Genomic DNA, 12,623 nt, shown 5'->3' with positions numbered 1-12,623 from the left:
TCGCTTACGGCCACACCCCCTTGAGCACGCCTGATCTCGTCTGATCTCGGAAGCTAAACAGGGATGGGCCTGGTTAGTACTTGGATGGGAGACCGCCTGGGAATACCAGGTGCTGTAAGCTTTTAAGCGCAGGAGGCGCCCTATCCCCGCTCGCTCGCTCATTCCCCTGTTCACACGTGCAGTGCGGCTTGTCCGTCTGTTTATTTGTCAGCTTTGGCGAGACACGGGTGCTTGTGTATTAGCGTGAGCGTTTTTTATTCTGATCATGAACAGTTTTACAAGTCCGCAAAGGATCGAGGAAAGGTTTATCGCCAGCTGAAAAGAGACACAGCGCTTCGGCTGTGGAGACTTGTTCGGCTGGCGTTCGGGGAGTCGCGTTTTTCAGAATTGTATTGAGATCGTTTTCCACAGAGCTCAGATGTCAAAGCACAGCAGCAGCTCTCCACAGCGATCCTCTATAGCGCCCTTTCTCCCGCAGCTCCGTCCTCATTGGAAGGAAGCAAGAGTGAAAGGCTGAAGTGAAATAGAGCGGGGACGAAGGCAGTGAAGAGAGAGAACGTGGGAAGAAGAGAAAAACGCAAGGGAAAAAAAGCAGCGTCGTAAAAGAGGTGACGGAGCTGTCCTCTCTATAAGAAGGGTGCCAGCGAGCCTTGCTCTCGCTTACGGCCACACCCCCTTGAGCACGCCTGATCTCGTCTGATCTCGGAAGCTAAACAGGGATGGGCCTGGTTAGTACTTGGATGGGAGACCGCCTGGGAATACCAGGTGCTGTAAGCTTTTAAGCGCAGGAGGCGCCCTATCCCCGCTCGCTCGCTCATTCCCCTGTTCACACGTGCAGTGCGGCTTGTCCGTCTGTTTATTTGTCAGCTTTGGCGAGACACGGGTGCTTGTGTATTAGCGTGAGCGTTTTTTATTCTGATCATGAACAGTTTTACAAGTCCGCAAAGGATCGAGGAAAGGTTTATCGCCAGCTGAAAAGAGACACAGCGCTTCGGCTGTGGAGACTTGTTCGGCTGGCGTTCGGGGAGTCGCGTTTTTCAGAATTGTATTGAGATCGTTTTCCACAGAGCTCAGATGTCAAAGCACAGCAGCAGCTCTCCACAGCGATCCTCTATAGCGCCCTTTCTCCCGCAGCTCCGTCCTCATTGGAAGGAAGCAAGAGTGAAAGGCTGAAGTGAAATAGAGCGGGGACGAAGGCAGTGAAGAGAGAGAACGTGGGAAGAAGAGAAAAACGCAAGGGAAAAAAAGCAGCGTCGTAAAAGAGGTGACGGAGCTGTCCTCTCTATAAGAAGGGTGCCAGCGAGCCTTGCTCTCGCTTACGGCCACACCCCCTTGAGCACGCCTGATCTCGTCTGATCTCGGAAGCTAAACAGGGATGGGCCTGGTTAGTACTTGGATGGGAGACCGCCTGGGAATACCAGGTGCTGTAAGCTTTTAAGCGCAGGAGGCGCCCTATCCCCGCTCGCTCGCTCATTCCCCTGTTCACACGTGCAGTGCGGCTTGTCCGTCTGTTTATTTGTCAGCTTTGGCGAGACACGGGTGCTTGTGTATTAGCGTGAGCGTTTTTTATTCTGATCATGAACAGTTTTACAAGTCCGCAAAGGATCGAGGAAAGGTTTATCGCCAGCTGAAAAGAGACACAGCGCTTCGGCTGTGGAGACTTGTTCGGCTGGCGTTCGGGGAGTCGCGTTTTTCAGAATTGTATTGAGATCGTTTTCCACAGAGCTCAGATGTCAAAGCACAGCAGCAGCTCTCCACAGCGATCCTCTATAGCGCCCTTTCTCCCGCAGCTCCGTCCTCATTGGAAGGAAGCAAGAGTGAAAGGCTGAAGTGAAATAGAGCGGGGACGAAGGCAGTGAAGAGAGAGAACGTGGGAAGAAGAGAAAAACGCAAGGGAAAAAAAGCAGCGTCGTAAAAGAGGTGACGGAGCTGTCCTCTCTATAAGAAGGGTGCCAGCGAGCCTTGCTCTCGCTTACGGCCACACCCCCTTGAGCACGCCTGATCTCGTCTGATCTCGGAAGCTAAACAGGGATGGGCCTGGTTAGTACTTGGATGGGAGACCGCCTGGGAATACCAGGTGCTGTAAGCTTTTAAGCGCAGGAGGCGCCCTATCCCCGCTCGCTCGCTCATTCCCCTGTTCACACGTGCAGTGCGGCTTGTCCGTCTGTTTATTTGTCAGCTTTGGCGAGACACGGGTGCTTGTGTATTAGCGTGAGCGTTTTTTATTCTGATCATGAACAGTTTTACAAGTCCGCAAAGGATCGAGGAAAGGTTTATCGCCAGCTGAAAAGAGACACAGCGCTTCGGCTGTGGAGACTTGTTCGGCTGGCGTTCGGGGAGTCGCGTTTTTCAGAATTGTATTGAGATCGTTTTCCACAGAGCTCAGATGTCAAAGCACAGCAGCAGCTCTCCACAGCGATCCTCTATAGCGCCCTTTCTCCCGCAGCTCCGTCCTCATTGGAAGGAAGCAAGAAAAAAGCAGCGTCGTAAAAGAGGTGACGGAGCTGTCCTCTCTATAAGAAGGGTGCCAGCGAGCCTTGCTCTCGCTTACGGCCACACCCCCTTGAGCACGCCTGATCTCGTCTGATCTCGGAAGCTAAACAGGGATGGGCCTGGTTAGTACTTGGATGGGAGACCGCCTGGGAATACCAGGTGCTGTAAGCTTTTAAGCGCAGGAGGCGCCCTATCCCCGCTCGCTCGCTCATTCCCCTGTTCACACGTGCAGTGCGGCTTGTCCGTCTGTTTATTTGTCAGCTTTGGCGAGACACGGGTGCTTGTGTATTAGCGTGAGCGTTTTTTATTCTGATCATGAACAGTTTTACAAGTCCGCAAAGGATCGAGGAAAGGTTTATCGCCAGCTGAAAAGAGACACAGCGCTTCGGCTGTGGAGACTTGTTCGGCTGGCGTTCGGGGAGTCGCGTTTTTCAGAATTGTATTGAGATCGTTTTCCACAGAGCTCAGATGTCAAAGCACAGCAGCAGCTCTCCACAGCGATCCTCTATAGCGCCCTTTCTCCCGCAGCTCCGTCCTCATTGGAAGGAAGCAAGAAAAAAGCAGCGTCGTAAAAGAGGTGACGGAGCTGTCCTCTCTATAAGAAGGGTGCCAGCGAGCCTTGCTCTCGCTTACGGCCACACCCCCTTGAGCACGCCTGATCTCGTCTGATGTCGGAAGCTAAACAGGGATGGGCCTGGTTAGTACTTGGATGGGAGACCGCCTGGGAATACCAGGTGCTGTAAGCTTTTAAGCGCAGGAGGCGCCCTATCCCCGCTCGCTCGCTCATTCCCCTGTTCACACGTGCAGTGCGGCTTGTCCGTCTGTTTATTTGTCAGCTTTGGCGAGACACGGGTGCTTGTGTATTAGCGTGAGCGTTTTTTATTCTGATCATGAACAGTTTTACAAGTCCGCAAAGGATCGAGGAAAGGTTTATCGCCAGCTGAAAAGAGACACAGCGCTTCGGCTGTGGAGACTTGTTCGGCTGGCGTTCGGGGAGTCGCGTTTTTCAGAATTGTATTGAGATCGTTTTCCACAGAGCTCAGATGTCAAAGCACAGCAGCAGCTCTCCACAGCGATCCTCTATAGCGCCCTTTCTCCCGCAGCTCCGTCCTCATTGGAAGGAAGCAAGAAAAAAGCAGCGTCGTAAAAGAGGTGACGGAGCTGTCCTCTCTATAAGAAGGGTGCCAGCGAGCCTTGCTCTCGCTTACGGCCACACCCCCTTGAGCACGCCTGATCTCGTCTGATCTCGGAAGCTAAACAGGGATGGGCCTGGTTAGTACTTGGATGGGAGACCGCCTGGGAATACCAGGTGCTGTAAGCTTTTAAGCGCAGGAGGCGCCCTATCCCCGCTCGCTCGCTCATTCCCCTGTTCACACGTGCAGTGCGGCTTGTCCGTCTGTTTATTTGTCAGCTTTGGCGAGACACGGGTGCTTGTGTATTAGCGTGAGCGTTTTTTATTCTGATCATGAACAGTTTTACAAGTCCGCAAAGGATCGAGGAAAGGTTTATCGCCAGCTGAAAAGAGACACAGCGCTTCGGCTGTGGAGACTTGTTCGGCTGGCGTTCGGGGAGTCGCGTTTTTCAGAATTGTATTGAGATCGTTTTCCACAGAGCTCAGATGTCAAAGCACAGCAGCAGCTCTCCACAGCGATCCTCTATAGCGCCCTTTCTCCCGCAGCTCCGTCCTCATTGGAAGGAAGCAAGAGTGAAAGGCTGAAGTGAAATAGAGCGGGGACGAAGGCAGTGAAGAGAGAGAACGTGGGAAGAAGAGAAAAACGCAAGGGAAAAAAAGCAGCGTCGTAAAAGAGGTGACGGAGCTGTCCTCTCTATAAGAAGGGTGCCAGCGAGCCTTGCTCTCGCTTACGGCCACACCCCCTTGAGCACGCCTGATCTCGTCTGATCTCGGAAGCTAAACAGGGATGGGCCTGGTTAGTACTTGGATGGGAGACCGCCTGGGAATACCAGGTGCTGTAAGCTTTTAAGCGCAGGAGGCGCCCTATCCCCGCTCGCTCGCTCATTCCCCTGTTCACACGTGCAGTGCGGCTTGTCCGTCTGTTTATTTGTCAGCTTTGGCGAGACACGGGTGCTTGTGTATTAGCGTGAGCGTTTTTTATTCTGATCATGAACAGTTTTACAAGTCCGCAAAGGATCGAGGAAAGGTTTATCGCCAGCTGAAAAGAGACACAGCGCTTCGGCTGTGGAGACTTGTTCGGCTGGCGTTCGGGGAGTCGCGTTTTTCAGAATTGTATTGAGATCGTTTTCCACAGAGCTCAGATGTCAAAGCACAGCAGCAGCTCTCCACAGCGATCCTCTATAGCGCCCTTTCTCCCGCAGCTCCGTCCTCATTGGAAGGAAGCAAGAAAAAAGCAGCGTCGTAAAAGAGGTGACGGAGCTGTCCTCTCTATAAGAAGGGTGCCAGCGAGCCTTGCTCTCGCTTACGGCCACACCCCCTTGAGCACGCCTGATCTCGTCTGATCTCGGAAGCTAAACAGGGATGGGCCTGGTTAGTACTTGGATGGGAGACCGCCTGGGAATACCAGGTGCTGTAAGCTTTTAAGCGCAGGAGGCGCCCTATCCCCGCTCGCTCGCTCATTCCCCTGTTCACACGTGCAGTGCGGCTTGTCCGTCTGTTTATTTGTCAGCTTTGGCGAGACACGGGTGCTTGTGTATTAGCGTGAGCGTTTTTTATTCTGATCATGAACAGTTTTACAAGTCCGCAAAGGATCGAGGAAAGGTTTATCGCCAGCTGAAAAGAGACACAGCGCTTCGGCTGTGGAGACTTGTTCGGCTGGCGTTCGGGGAGTCGCGTTTTTCAGAATTGTATTGAGATCGTTTTCCACAGAGCTCAGATGTCAAAGCACAGCAGCAGCTCTCCACAGCGATCCTCTATAGCGCCCTTTCTCCCGCAGCTCCGTCCTCATTGGAAGGAAGCAAGAGTGAAAGGCTGAAGTGAAATAGAGCGGGGACGAAGGCAGTGAAGAGAGAGAACGTGGGAAGAAGAGAAAAACGCAAGGGAAAAAAAGCAGCGTCGTAAAAGAGGTGACGGAGCTGTCCTCTCTATAAGAAGGGTGCCAGCGAGCCTTGCTCTCGCTTACGGCCACACCCCCTTGAGCACGCCTGATCTCGTCTGATCTCGGAAGCTAAACAGGGATGGGCCTGGTTAGTACTTGGATGGGAGACCGCCTGGGAATACCAGGTGCTGTAAGCTTTTAAGCGCAGGAGGCGCCCTATCCCCGCTCGCTCGCTCATTCCCCTGTTCACACGTGCAGTGCGGCTTGTCCGTCTGTTTATTTGTCAGCTTTGGCGAGACACGGGTGCTTGTGTATTAGCGTGAGCGTTTTTTATTCTGATCATGAACAGTTTTACAAGTCCGCAAAGGATCGAGGAAAGGTTTATCGCCAGCTGAAAAGAGACACAGCGCTTCGGCTGTGGAGACTTGTTCGGCTGGCGTTCGGGGAGTCGCGTTTTTCAGAATTGTATTGAGATCGTTTTCCACAGAGCTCAGATGTCAAAGCACAGCAGCAGCTCTCCACAGCGATCCTCTATAGCGCCCTTTCTCCCGCAGCTCCGTCCTCATTGGAAGGAAGCAAGAGTGAAAGGCTGAAGTGAAATAGAGCGGGGACGAAGGCAGTGAAGAGAGAGAACGTGGGAAGAAGAGAAAAACGCAAGGGAAAAAAAGCAGCGTCGTAAAAGAGGTGACGGAGCTGTCCTCTCTATAAGAAGGGTGCCAGCGAGCCTTGCTCTCGCTTACGGCCACACCCCCTTGAGCACGCCTGATCTCGTCTGATCTCGGAAGCTAAACAGGGATGGGCCTGGTTAGTACTTGGATGGGAGACCGCCTGGGAATACCAGGTGCTGTAAGCTTTTAAGCGCAGGAGGCGCCCTATCCCCGCTCGCTCGCTCATTCCCCTGTTCACACGTGCAGTGCGGCTTGTCCGTCTGTTTATTTGTCAGCTTTGGCGAGACACGGGTGCTTGTGTATTAGCGTGAGCGTTTTTTATTCTGATCATGAACAGTTTTACAAGTCCGCAAAGGATCGAGGAAAGGTTTATCGCCAGCTGAAAAGAGACACAGCGCTTCGGCTGTGGAGACTTGTTCGGCTGGCGTTCGGGGAGTCGCGTTTTTCAGAATTGTATTGAGATCGTTTTCCACAGAGCTCAGATGTCAAAGCACAGCAGCAGCTCTCCACAGCGATCCTCTATAGCGCCCTTTCTCCCGCAGCTCCGTCCTCATTGGAAGGAAGCAAGAAAAAAGCAGCGTCGTAAAAGAGGTGACGGAGCTGTCCTCTCTATAAGAAGGGTGCCAGCGAGCCTTGCTCTCGCTTACGGCCACACCCCCTTGAGCACGCCTGATCTCGTCTGATCTCGGAAGCTAAACAGGGATGGGCCTGGTTAGTACTTGGATGGGAGACCGCCTGGGAATACCAGGTGCTGTAAGCTTTTAAGCGCAGGAGGCGCCCTATCCCCGCTCGCTCGCTCATTCCCCTGTTCACACGTGCAGTGCGGCTTGTCCGTCTGTTTATTTGTCAGCTTTGGCGAGACACGGGTGCTTGTGTATTAGCGTGAGCGTTTTTTATTCTGATCATGAACAGTTTTACAAGTCCGCAAAGGATCGAGGAAAGGTTTATCGCCAGCTGAAAAGAGACACAGCGCTTCGGCTGTGGAGACTTGTTCGGCTGGCGTTCGGGGAGTCGCGTTTTTCAGAATTGTATTGAGATCGTTTTCCACAGAGCTCAGATGTCAAAGCACAGCAGCAGCTCTCCACAGCGATCCTCTATAGCGCCCTTTCTCCCGCAGCTCCGTCCTCATTGGAAGGAAGCAAGAGTGAAAGGCTGAAGTGAAATAGAGCGGGGACGAAGGCAGTGAAGAGAGAGAACGTGGGAAGAAGAGAAAAACGCAAGGGAAAAAAAGCAGCGTCGTAAAAGAGGTGACGGAGCTGTCCTCTCTATAAGAAGGGTGCCAGCGAGCCTTGCTCTCGCTTACGGCCACACCCCCTTGAGCACGCCTGATCTCGTCTGATCTCGGAAGCTAAACAGGGATGGGCCTGGTTAGTACTTGGATGGGAGACCGCCTGGGAATACCAGGTGCTGTAAGCTTTTAAGCGCAGGAGGCGCCCTATCCCCGCTCGCTCGCTCATTCCCCTGTTCACACGTGCAGTGCGGCTTGTCCGTCTGTTTATTTGTCAGCTTTGGCGAGACACGGGTGCTTGTGTATTAGCGTGAGCGTTTTTTATTCTGATCATGAACAGTTTTACAAGTCCGCAAAGGATCGAGGAAAGGTTTATCGCCAGCTGAAAAGAGACACAGCGCTTCGGCTGTGGAGACTTGTTCGGCTGGCGTTCGGGGAGTCGCGTTTTTCAGAATTGTATTGAGATCGTTTTCCACAGAGCTCAGATGTCAAAGCACAGCAGCAGCTCTCCACAGCGATCCTCTATAGCGCCCTTTCTCCCGCAGCTCCGTCCTCATTGGAAGGAAGCAAGAGTGAAAGGCTGAAGTGAAATAGAGCGGGGACGAAGGCAGTGAAGAGAGAGAACGTGGGAAGAAGAGAAAAACGCAAGGGAAAAAAAGCAGCGTCGTAAAAGAGGTGACGGAGCTGTCCTCTCTATAAGAAGGGTGCCAGCGAGCCTTGCTCTCGCTTACGGCCACACCCCCTTGAGCACGCCTGATCTCGTCTGATCTCGGAAGCTAAACAGGGATGGGCCTGGTTAGTACTTGGATGGGAGACCGCCTGGGAATACCAGGTGCTGTAAGCTTTTAAGCGCAGGAGGCGCCCTATCCCCGCTCGCTCGCTCATTCCCCTGTTCACACGTGCAGTGCGGCTTGTCCGTCTGTTTATTTGTCAGCTTTGGCGAGACACGGGTGCTTGTGTATTAGCGTGAGCGTTTTTTATTCTGATCATGAACAGTTTTACAAGTCCGCAAAGGATCGAGGAAAGGTTTATCGCCAGCTGAAAAGAGACACAGCGCTTCGGCTGTGGAGACTTGTTCGGCTGGCGTTCGGGGAGTCGCGTTTTTCAGAATTGTATTGAGATCGTTTTCCACAGAGCTCAGATGTCAAAGCACAGCAGCAGCTCTCCACAGCGATCCTCTATAGCGCCCTTTCTCCCGCAGCTCCGTCCTCATTGGAAGGAAGCAAGAAAAAAGCAGCGTCGTAAAAGAGGTGACGGAGCTGTCCTCTCTATAAGAAGGGTGCCAGCGAGCCTTGCTCTCGCTTACGGCCACACCCCCTTGAGCACGCCTGATCTCGTCTGATCTCGGAAGCTAAACAGGGATGGGCCTGGTTAGTACTTGGATGGGAGACCGCCTGGGAATACCAGGTGCTGTAAGCTTTTAAGCGCAGGAGGCGCCCTATCCCCGCTCGCTCGCTCATTCCCCTGTTCACACGTGCAGTGCGGCTTGTCCGTCTGTTTATTTGTCAGCTTTGGCGAGACACGGGTGCTTGTGTATTAGCGTGAGCGTTTTTTATTCTGATCATGAACAGTTTTACAAGTCCGCAAAGGATCGAGGAAAGGTTTATCGCCAGCTGAAAAGAGACACAGCGCTTCGGCTGTGGAGACTTGTTCGGCTGGCGTTCGGGGAGTCGCGTTTTTCAGAATTGTATTGAGATCGTTTTCCACAGAGCTCAGATGTCAAAGCACAGCAGCAGCTCTCCACAGCGATCCTCTATAGCGCCCTTTCTCCCGCAGCTCCGTCCTCATTGGAAGGAAGCAAGAGTGAAAGGCTGAAGTGAAATAGAGCGGGGACGAAGGCAGTGAAGAGAGAGAACGTGGGAAGAAGAGAAAAACGCAAGGGAAAAAAAGCAGCGTCGTAAAAGAGGTGACGGAGCTGTCCTCTCTATAAGAAGGGTGCCAGCGAGCCTTGCTCTCGCTTACGGCCACACCCCCTTGAGCACGCCTGATCTCGTCTGATCTCGGAAGCTAAACAGGGATGGGCCTGGTTAGTACTTGGATGGGAGACCGCCTGGGAATACCAGGTGCTGTAAGCTTTTAAGCGCAGGAGGCGCCCTATCCCCGCTCGCTCGCTCATTCCCCTGTTCACACGTGCAGTGCGGCTTGTCCGTCTGTTTATTTGTCAGCTTTGGCGAGACACGGGTGCTTGTGTATTAGCGTGAGCGTTTTTTATTCTGATCATGAACAGTTTTACAAGTCCGCAAAGGATCGAGGAAAGGTTTATCGCCAGCTGAAAAGAGACACAGCGCTTCGGCTGTGGAGACTTGTTCGGCTGGCGTTCGGGGAGTCGCGTTTTTCAGAATTGTATTGAGATCGTTTTCCACAGAGCTCAGATGTCAAAGCACAGCAGCAGCTCTCCACAGCGATCCTCTATAGCGCCCTTTCTCCCGCAGCTCCGTCCTCATTGGAAGGAAGCAAGAGTGAAAGGCTGAAGTGAAATAGAGCGGGGACGAAGGCAGTGAAGAGAGAGAACGTGGGAAGAAGAGAAAAACGCAAGGGAAAAAAAGCAGCGTCGTAAAAGAGGTGACGGAGCTGTCCTCTCTATAAGAAGGGTGCCAGCGAGCCTTGCTCTCGCTTACGGCCACACCCCCTTGAGCACGCCTGATCTCGTCTGATCTTGGAAGCTAAACAGGGATGGGCCTGGTTAGTTCTTGGATGGGAGACCGCCTGGGAATACCAGGTGCTGTAAGCTTTTAAGCGCAGGAGGCGCCCTATCCCCGCTCGCTCGCTCATTCCCCTGTTCACACGTGCAGTGCGGCTTGTCCGTCTGTTTATTTGTCAGCTTTGGCGAGACACGGGTGCTTGTGTATTAGCGTGAGCGTTTTTTATTCTGATCATGAACAGTTTTACAAGTCCGCAAAGGATCGAGGAAAGGTTTATCGCCAGCTGAAAAGAGACACAGCGCTTCGGCTGTGGAGACTTGTTCGGCTGGCGTTCGGGGAGTCGCGTTTTTCAGAATTGTATTGAGATCGTTTTCCACAGAGCTCAGATGTCAAAGCACAGCAGCAGCTCTCCACAGCGATCCTCTATAGCGCCCTTTCTCCCGCAGCTCCGTCCTCATTGGAAGGAAGCAAGAAAAAAGCAGCGTCGTAAAAGAGGTGACGGAGCTGTCCTCTCTATAAGAAGGGTGCCAGCGAGCCTTGCTCTCGCTTACGGCCACACCCCCTTGAGCACGCCTGATCTCGTCTGATCTCGGAAGCTAAACAGGGATGGGCCTGGTTAGTACTTGGATGGGAGACCGCCTGGGAATACCAGGTGCTGTAAGCTTTTAAGCGCAGGAGGCGCCCTATCCCCGCTCGCTCGCTCATTCCCCTGTTCACACGTGCAGTGCGGCTTGTCCGTCTGTTTATTTGTCAGCTTTGGCGAGACACGGGTGCTTGTGTATTAGCGTGAGCGTTTTTTATTCTGATCATGAACAGTTTTACAAGTCCGCAAAGGATCGAGGAAAGGTTTATCGCCAGCTGAAAAGAGACACAGCGCTTCGGCTGTGGAGACTTGTTCGGCTGGCGTTCGGGGAGTCGCGTTTTTCAGAATTGTATTGAGATCGTTTTCCACAGAGCTCAGATGTCAAAGCACAGCAGCAGCTCTCCACAGCGATCCTCTATAGCGCCCTTTCTCCCGCAGCTCCGTCCTCATTGGAAGGAAGCAAGAGTGAAAGGCTGAAGTGAAATAGAGCGGGGACGAAGGCAGTGAAGAGAGAGAACGTGGGAAGAAGAGAAAAACGCAAGGGAAAAAAAGCAGCGTCGTAAAAGAGGTGACGGAGCTGTCCTCTCTATAAGAAGGGTGCCAGCGAGCCTTGCTCTCGCTTACGGCCACACCCCCTTGAGCACGCCTGATCTCGTCTGATCTCGGAAGCTAAACAGGGATGGGCCTGGTTAGTACTTGGATGGGAGACCGCCTGGGAATACCAGGTGCTGTAAGCTTTTAAGCGCAGGAGGCGCCCTATCCCCGCTCGCTCGCTCATTCCCCTGTTCACACGTGCAGTGCGGCTTGTCCGTCTGTTTATTTGTCAGCTTTGGCGAGACACGGGTGCTTGTGTATTAGCGTGAGCGTTTTTTATTCTGATCATGAACAGTTTTACAAGTCCGCAAAGGATCGAGGAAAGGTTTATCGCCAGCTGAAAAGAGACACAGCGCTTCGGCTGTGGAGACTTGTTCGGCTGGCGTTCGGGGAGTCGCGTTTTTCAGAATTGTATTGAGATCGTTTTCCACAGAGCTCAGATGTCAAAGCACAGCAGCAGCTCTCCACAGCGATCCTCTATAGCGCCCTTTCTCCCGCAGCTCCGTCCTCATTGGAAGGAAGCAAGAAAAAAGCAGCGTCGTAAAAGAGGTGACGGAGCTGTCCTCTCTATAAGAAGGGTGCCAGCGAGCCTTGCTCTCGCTTACGGCCACACCCCCTTGAGCACGCCTGATCTCGTCTGATCTCGGAAGCTAAACAGGGATGGGCCTGGTTAGTACTTGGATGGGAGACCGCCTGGGAATACCAGGTGCTGTAAGCTTTTAAGCGCAGGAGGCGCCCTATCCCCGCTCGCTCGCTCATTCCCCTGTTCACACGTGCAGTGCGGCTTGTCCGTCTGTTTATTTGTCAGCTTTGGCGAGACACGGGTGCTTGTGTATTAGCGTGAGCGTTTTTTATTCTGATCATGAACAGTTTTACAAGTCCGCAAAGGATCGAGGAAAGGTTTATCGCCAGCTGAAAAGAGACACAGCGCTTCGGCTGTGGAGACTTGTTCGGCTGGCGTTCGGGGAGTCGCGTTTTTCAGAATTGTATTGAGATCGTTTTCCACAGAGCTCAGATGTCAAAGCACAGCAGCAGCTCTCCACAGCGATCCTCTATAGCGCCCTTTCTCCCGCAGCTCCGTCCTCATTGGAAGGAAGCAAGAGTGAAAGGCTGAAGTGAAATAGAGCGGGGACGAAGGCAGTGAAGAGAGAGAACGTGGGAAGAAGAGAAAAACGCAAGGGAAAAAAAGCAGCGTCGTAAAAGAGGTGACGGAGCTGTCCTCTCTATAAGAAGGGTGCCAGCGAGCCTTGCTCTCGCTTACGGCCACACCCCCTTGAGCACGCCTGATCTCGTCTGATCTCGGAAGCTAAACAGGGATGGGCCTGGTTAGTACTTGGATGGGAGACCGCCTGGGAATACCAGGTGCTGTAAGCTTTTAAGCGCAGGAGGCGCCCTATCCCCGCT

The 12,623-nt window shown here is 53.0% G+C and overlaps 19 non-coding genes and 2 pseudogenes across 19 annotated transcripts; all 21 read left to right on the top strand.

Moving 5' to 3' along the window:
• The first annotated feature begins 2 nt into the window (after positions 1–2).
• On the top strand, positions 3–121 carry LOC148804953 (5S ribosomal RNA). The gene has a single exon (XR_016090574.1). It is a non-coding gene; the product is annotated as a 5S ribosomal RNA (ribosomal RNA).
• Positions 122–658: 537 nt separating this feature from the next.
• Positions 659–777, top strand: LOC148804952 (5S ribosomal RNA). The gene has a single exon (XR_016090573.1). It is a non-coding gene; the product is annotated as a 5S ribosomal RNA (ribosomal RNA).
• A 537-nt stretch (positions 778–1,314) lies between these two features.
• Positions 1,315–1,433, top strand: LOC148804951 (5S ribosomal RNA). Its single transcript, XR_016090572.1, has one exon. It is a non-coding gene; the product is annotated as a 5S ribosomal RNA (ribosomal RNA).
• Positions 1,434–1,970: 537 nt separating this feature from the next.
• On the top strand, positions 1,971–2,089 carry LOC148804950 (5S ribosomal RNA). The gene has a single exon (XR_016090570.1). It is a non-coding gene; the product is annotated as a 5S ribosomal RNA (ribosomal RNA).
• A 456-nt stretch (positions 2,090–2,545) lies between these two features.
• On the top strand, positions 2,546–2,664 carry LOC148804949 (5S ribosomal RNA). The gene has a single exon (XR_016090569.1). It is a non-coding gene; the product is annotated as a 5S ribosomal RNA (ribosomal RNA).
• A 456-nt stretch (positions 2,665–3,120) lies between these two features.
• LOC148804948 (5S ribosomal RNA) lies at positions 3,121–3,239 on the top strand (annotated as a pseudogene).
• Positions 3,240–3,695: 456 nt separating this feature from the next.
• On the top strand, positions 3,696–3,814 carry LOC148804947 (5S ribosomal RNA). The gene has a single exon (XR_016090568.1). It is a non-coding gene; the product is annotated as a 5S ribosomal RNA (ribosomal RNA).
• A 537-nt stretch (positions 3,815–4,351) lies between these two features.
• Positions 4,352–4,470, top strand: LOC148804946 (5S ribosomal RNA). The gene has a single exon (XR_016090567.1). It is a non-coding gene; the product is annotated as a 5S ribosomal RNA (ribosomal RNA).
• A 456-nt stretch (positions 4,471–4,926) lies between these two features.
• Positions 4,927–5,045, top strand: LOC148804945 (5S ribosomal RNA). The gene has a single exon (XR_016090566.1). It is a non-coding gene; the product is annotated as a 5S ribosomal RNA (ribosomal RNA).
• Positions 5,046–5,582: 537 nt separating this feature from the next.
• LOC148804944 (5S ribosomal RNA) lies at positions 5,583–5,701 on the top strand. The gene has a single exon (XR_016090564.1). It is a non-coding gene; the product is annotated as a 5S ribosomal RNA (ribosomal RNA).
• Positions 5,702–6,238: 537 nt separating this feature from the next.
• On the top strand, positions 6,239–6,357 carry LOC148804943 (5S ribosomal RNA). Its single transcript, XR_016090563.1, has one exon. It is a non-coding gene; the product is annotated as a 5S ribosomal RNA (ribosomal RNA).
• Positions 6,358–6,813: 456 nt separating this feature from the next.
• On the top strand, positions 6,814–6,932 carry LOC148804942 (5S ribosomal RNA). Its single transcript, XR_016090562.1, has one exon. It is a non-coding gene; the product is annotated as a 5S ribosomal RNA (ribosomal RNA).
• Positions 6,933–7,469: 537 nt separating this feature from the next.
• LOC148804941 (5S ribosomal RNA) lies at positions 7,470–7,588 on the top strand. The gene has a single exon (XR_016090561.1). It is a non-coding gene; the product is annotated as a 5S ribosomal RNA (ribosomal RNA).
• A 537-nt stretch (positions 7,589–8,125) lies between these two features.
• On the top strand, positions 8,126–8,244 carry LOC148804940 (5S ribosomal RNA). Its single transcript, XR_016090560.1, has one exon. It is a non-coding gene; the product is annotated as a 5S ribosomal RNA (ribosomal RNA).
• A 456-nt stretch (positions 8,245–8,700) lies between these two features.
• On the top strand, positions 8,701–8,819 carry LOC148804939 (5S ribosomal RNA). The gene has a single exon (XR_016090558.1). It is a non-coding gene; the product is annotated as a 5S ribosomal RNA (ribosomal RNA).
• Positions 8,820–9,356: 537 nt separating this feature from the next.
• Positions 9,357–9,475, top strand: LOC148804938 (5S ribosomal RNA). The gene has a single exon (XR_016090557.1). It is a non-coding gene; the product is annotated as a 5S ribosomal RNA (ribosomal RNA).
• Positions 9,476–10,012: 537 nt separating this feature from the next.
• Positions 10,013–10,131, top strand: LOC148804937 (5S ribosomal RNA; annotated as a pseudogene).
• A 456-nt stretch (positions 10,132–10,587) lies between these two features.
• On the top strand, positions 10,588–10,706 carry LOC148804936 (5S ribosomal RNA). The gene has a single exon (XR_016090556.1). It is a non-coding gene; the product is annotated as a 5S ribosomal RNA (ribosomal RNA).
• Positions 10,707–11,243: 537 nt separating this feature from the next.
• Positions 11,244–11,362, top strand: LOC148804935 (5S ribosomal RNA). The gene has a single exon (XR_016090555.1). It is a non-coding gene; the product is annotated as a 5S ribosomal RNA (ribosomal RNA).
• Positions 11,363–11,818: 456 nt separating this feature from the next.
• Positions 11,819–11,937, top strand: LOC148804934 (5S ribosomal RNA). The gene has a single exon (XR_016090554.1). It is a non-coding gene; the product is annotated as a 5S ribosomal RNA (ribosomal RNA).
• A 537-nt stretch (positions 11,938–12,474) lies between these two features.
• On the top strand, positions 12,475–12,593 carry LOC148804933 (5S ribosomal RNA). Its single transcript, XR_016090553.1, has one exon. It is a non-coding gene; the product is annotated as a 5S ribosomal RNA (ribosomal RNA).
• Positions 12,594–12,623: the final 30 nt, after the last annotated feature.

This window comes from Atractosteus spatula, unplaced genomic scaffold, assembly GCF_055471065.1.
Source record: "Atractosteus spatula isolate fAtrSpa1 unplaced genomic scaffold, fAtrSpa1.hap1 Scaffold_89, whole genome shotgun sequence".
Lineage (NCBI taxonomy): Eukaryota > Metazoa > Chordata > Actinopteri > Semionotiformes > Lepisosteidae > Atractosteus > Atractosteus spatula.
The sequence above is the reverse complement of the archived record's forward strand: the minus strand, read 5'-3'. Positions and strand labels throughout refer to the sequence as shown.